The following is a 5,395-nucleotide window of genomic DNA, read 5'->3' as shown; positions in this document are numbered from 1 at the left end:
GGCGAAATTTGAACATTTGTCTTAAAAAGGTTTGTGTTCAGCAATATATCTGTAAACAGCATTAGCTGTCAAAAAGTCCAAAGCATTTTTGTCGACTTATCCCATCCGTTGAGGATATCGAGCTGGAATATACAGGGCATCCGATAAACGGAAGTGTATTAAGGACTATCTAGAAAGAATCGAATGGAATTATAGCAGCCATTCTCATTCGGTGCATCAGCGCAGGAAAATAAGTTCCTGACGAATTATTTTCGTGTCCTTTGCTTCAGCTTATTCAGGACCAAAGATCCACCGAAATCCAAATATGGCACGAGCAGAAATCCCGGAAGGAAAAGTGAGTGAACTCCGTTTCAACTGTTCTAATACTGAGTCCAGGGGAATCTTAACATTTGATTTTAAACTTCTGCTGAAGATTACAATATCAGCGAAGTAATGGGATGGTAGTTCATGCAACTTAAATTCTCTTCATATTGATCAATATCAACCCTCAATTCCTGGTTCTGGCGTTTGGTGGGAAGGGAGCTCATGCTATCAATGGCTTTTTCTTCTGGGCCGGTTTGACGTCTGCTGTGTTCAACAAAGCCTCCTGACACTCTGCACCCTTGTGCCATATCTGTTTTGTTTCCTCAGGCACCTTCGATACAAACACCGTAAACTCATCGGAATATTATGAAAATGTCCAAATGGATGAACAGGTTGGATGTTTGCATTATGTCCGTGATCTCACTCATTTCTCTGCAAAGAGAAGATAAGAACATCAGTAATGTGATGGGTAGCGTCCATCGGGCCCTGCGGCACAGATTGGGCATTTAACACCATCCTGGATGATCAATCCCGGATCTTATTTTCCGTTAATGGAGAAACAACACATTATATTCCGCAAAGTAGACCCAAACCTGATGGCATGAACATCGACCTGATCCCACCAGTATTTCTGTTCACTTCTCTCTTCTTCTATTTTCCACTCCGGCCTCTTACCTCTTCTCCTCACCTGCCCATCAACTCCCTCCGGTGACCCTCCTTCTTCCCCTTCTCCTATGGCACACTCGCCTCTGCAATCGGATCACTGTGGTTAAGAATGCGTATGGTGTATTGACCTTCATCAATCGTGGGATTGAATTCAGGAGCCGAGAGGTAATGTTGCCGCTATATAGGACCCTGGTCAGAGCCCACCTGGAGTACTGTGTTCAGTTCTGGTCACCTCACTACAGGAACATGTGGAAGCCATAGAAAGGGTGCAGGGGAGATTTGCAAGGATGTTGCCTGGATTGGGGAGCATGCCTTATGAGAATAGTTCGGGTGAACTCGGCCTTTTCTCCTCGGAGCGGAGGAAGATGAGAAGTGACCTGATAGAGGCGTACAAGATGATGAGAGGCATTGATCGTGTGGATAGTCAGAGGCTTTTTCCCAGGGCTGAAATGCTTGCTACAAGAGGACACAGGTTTAAGGTGCTGGGGAGTAGGTACAGAGGAGATATCAGCGGTAAGTTTTTTTACTCGAAGAGTGGTGAGTGCGTGGAATGGGCTACCGGCAACGGAGGTGGAGCCGTATACAATAGGGTCTTGTAAGAGGCTTTTGGATCTGTACATGGAGCTGAGTAAAATAGAGGGATATAGTTAAGCCTAGTAATTTCTAAGGTAGGGTTGTGTACGGCACAACTTTGTGGGAGGAAGGGCCTGTACTGTGCTGTAGGTTTTCGATGTTTCTACGTTTTACTTTTTCTTCAGCCTTTCCCCCTTTCCCACTCATCAGGCCTCAGCTCCCAGCCCGTCCTCATTCCGCTGGCCACCATTTTGTCCAGGCGTCTTCTTCCCGACCCAGTAGGAGGGTCTCTGCATAACACGTAAACGGCTTAATGAATTCCATTAATGCTGCCGGACACTCTGAGTCCCTGCGGCATTTTGTGTGTGAGCTTCCAGCAGCTGCAGAATTTCCCCAGAATTCCCCAGAATCCATAACTCCTGACTGATGCAAAATCATATCTTACCCTTGCTGTAATATATTTCATGAAAATTTTTTAAAATGTCCGATCAATGTGAGTAACTCCACACACACACACACACACACACACACACACACACACACACACGCACACACACACGCACACACACACACACACACACACACACACACACACACACACACACTCACGCACGCACGCACACACACACACACACACACACTCTCACACACACACACACACACACACACACACACACACACACACAATCCATGGTCAGGTTTGCACATTTCTGTCTGTGGTCAAGAGCGATCTCTGTGAGTGTTGAAGAGAAACAGCAGCTGACGGTAAACATCCTGAGGCCGCGAGTCCGCCACCTACACGTTCTGATTCAGACTTATGTCTCAAGAGGAATGGGTCTGAAAGCGAATCACTCCTCAGGTAATATTCATCATGCTCCTGTGTGACTGAATGTTGCCGAATGGTTTCATGACATTCAGAATCATTCCTGATGTCAGAGACAATATATATTGCACTCACACTGAATCAGAAACACGCGGTGCATCGAACGGAGAACGAGGCAATATTGCCCCAAGCACTAACTAATGTGATACATTGATACTCTCGGGGTTTATCGGCGGAGAGTCAGAATACAATTGCTGTGAACTTGAATAAACGTCTCAAAAATAACACGTAATCTTCTCTTTCCAGGGTGCAAGGAACAATGCGCAGGATGAAAACTCCACTTACACGGTAAGGGAATCATTTGCGTCAATCCCTTTTGGAAGTAGTTGTTTCCACTTCAGAACCTGAAGTGAGACTCTGGACAGCGAGAATGTCGAAGTTTCAGTAACGGGGGGAGGCAGAAATGGCGGAGGAACGCATTAAGTATCACGTGTTCGCCTTCACTGTTGAGGCCACCATCAGTATGACAGTGTCAGGACACGGAAGTGGTTGCAGCCACTATAATAAACAGAAAATGCTAGGCAATCTGGAAGGTGGATAAATAACCTGGGGTGAATGGATGTGAGTAACTGCACGTCAGGGGTCTGAAATAGGCAGCTGAAGTAGTAGTAGAGGAATTAGTACTCATACCATTATAGGATTGTTTCGGAGGAATGGAAATTTGTAAACATCACTCCGCTCTTCTTGAAGAAAGGGAAGCAAATGACAGGAGCTAATACGCCTGTTAGCTTGAGGATAATTTAATGACTGAGTCCTCTGCGGACTGCAGTTTTGTAGAATGACAGGGTGACCTCATTGAAAGATGAACCATGGGAAGACCTATAACTCTGCCTCTGATCCCCCTTTCATCATGGCCCTACTGCTCCGTGTTTCTTTCAGACGCGAATTGCTAAGAATGCGCAGGATCTTTTGAATGTTCTGCTAATTCTCCTCTGTTACAAAAATGTTTTTGATCATATTTTTTGCTAATCCTGCTGATCTCCTCGCGTTAACAGGGACTTATCCTGGAGTATCAATCTGTTTACAGTGATCTGAACAGGTATGTGAACCGAATCTGGGGCTGCCAACTCATAATGTCACTTGTAAAGGAAAGGTATTCACTAATTTCAAGTCTATGGGCCGTGCAGGGCCATGGTTGTGAGCGTGTCATAGTCACCCTGAGATTAAAAGTTTAGAGACAAGTAACAGTGCAAGACTGGAGTCAGGCGGCGTCGCACAGCGATATATTGATATTGAAATGAACAATTTTCCTGGATCTATAGCGATATAGAGAAATATTAATTGCGGTTGCATTGTCACAATGTCAGACACAGATTCTGAAATCATCACCCGTATTTGCCCTCACCAGCAGCCGCACTTCCGGGTTGCTGACGTAGTCAACATAAATTGTGAATTGTTTCCACAGCTGACGTCACTGGTGAACGGAAGCCGATGGTTGGAACGTGATTTGGCACAGAGAAAGGACAATCATCGAGGATAAATCCAGTTCAAAATGGCTTTATTTTTTTTTCTTTATAATCGTTCTCCAGGTCTCTATTAAACCTCTTCCGCGTTTCCCAGCCTCACGACAAAGACATCAGAGAGGATTTTGTCTCGTTTCCATCACAGCAGCTTAGTTCTCTCGCGTCAACCCAGACTGGTGCTTTGGCGCGTCAGGGCATTTCCATAAAGTGACCGCTGTTCGAATCCCTATCCCGTCCGTACTCTATTCTCACCACGTGGTCAGTTGTGTAGGTGCTGCAATGTGTGATCTATATAGCAAAATATCTTAAACCTATTCAACTCAGGTGCGTTAGCATAGCAGAGCTCGGAGATCAGGTCCGGCGTCATCTGTAATAAATCTGTAGATCTCATTATCCAAATTCCGGGAAGGTTAATTGGTCATTGTAAGTTGTCCTGTGATGAGGTAAGCGTCAGAACATAGAACATAGAAATCTACAGAACATTACAGGTCCTTCAGCCCGCAACGTTCTGCCCAACACGTCACCTACTGCAGAGAGTGCCAAGAATTACCCTACCGCTTAGCCCTTTATGGTTCTGAGCTCTACGTACCAATCTCAGAGTCTCTTGAAAGTCCCATTGTATCGACCTTCGCTCGCCACGCACCCATCACTCTCTGTGTGAAAAACGTACCCCTGACAGCTCCTTGTACCTACGTCCGAGCACAATAAACCTATGCCCATCGTGTTCGCCATTTCAGCCCTGGGGAAAAGACTCTGGCTTTTGCACGATCAATGCCTCTCATTATCTTACACACCTCTGTCCTCCGTCGCTCCAAGGATAAAACGCAAATTTCACTGAACCTATTCCCATAAGGCATTTTCCCCAATCCAGGCAACATCCATGTAAATCTCTTCTGTTAATCGGGTTTGTCATCGGTCGCTGAAAGGCCAAAAGTGACGACTCCGCGCTTCATGGCTGAATAATAAATGCAATAAAATAGAGAACGGTGCTGAGACCTTGAGTTGACTCCTGATTGCTGCGTGAATTGGCACAGTGAATGTTTATCCATCCGAGACACTGATTCAGCCCCCTTTTCCAATGTTCCTATACGCCGAAATGTGACGTCGCTTCTTATTTGCTGAATGCTGATTGATCCCATAGTTTGATCGCTTCATGTGGTTCTCCCATCAGTCTCCCTCGTGTCGATGTTTCACTGTAACCCAGTGAAATAATTTTCGTTGTTGAACTTGGGTTCAAACTTGCTCGCTCGACCCTCTTTGTTTCGCACAGCTCAACGTGGCTGGAAGAAAAACGAAATAGTCGTGAATAGGAACAGGCACGTAGCCCACGCAGACCGTCATGTGAGATTAGACCATCATGTGGCTGCCGGTGACAAGCGGTGTTCCACAGGGGTCTCTCTCGGGAGCTATCATTTTCACCGTATTGTCAATGATCGGGGTGATGGTATTGATGGCTTTGTTGTAGAGCTGCAGACAATTTGAAGACAGGTGGAGGGAAATGAAGCAG

The 5,395-nt window shown here is 45.7% G+C and overlaps 1 long non-coding RNA gene across 1 annotated transcript; it reads left to right on the top strand.

The window, feature by feature from the left end:
* The first annotated feature begins 636 nt into the window (after window positions 1-636).
* On the top strand, window positions 637-3,922 carry LOC140724347 (uncharacterized). The gene is made up of 4 exons (XR_012098103.1): window positions 637-695; window positions 2,672-2,713; window positions 3,421-3,464; window positions 3,831-3,922. It is a non-coding gene; the product is annotated as an uncharacterized lncRNA (long non-coding RNA).
* The last annotated feature ends 1,473 nt before the right edge of the window (window positions 3,923-5,395 follow it).

The sequence above is a fragment of the Hemitrygon akajei genome, unplaced genomic scaffold, assembly GCF_048418815.1.
Source record: "Hemitrygon akajei unplaced genomic scaffold, sHemAka1.3 Scf000194, whole genome shotgun sequence".
Lineage (NCBI taxonomy): Eukaryota > Metazoa > Chordata > Chondrichthyes > Myliobatiformes > Dasyatidae > Hemitrygon > Hemitrygon akajei.
The sequence above is the reverse complement of the archived record's forward strand: the minus strand, read 5'-3'. Positions and strand labels throughout refer to the sequence as shown.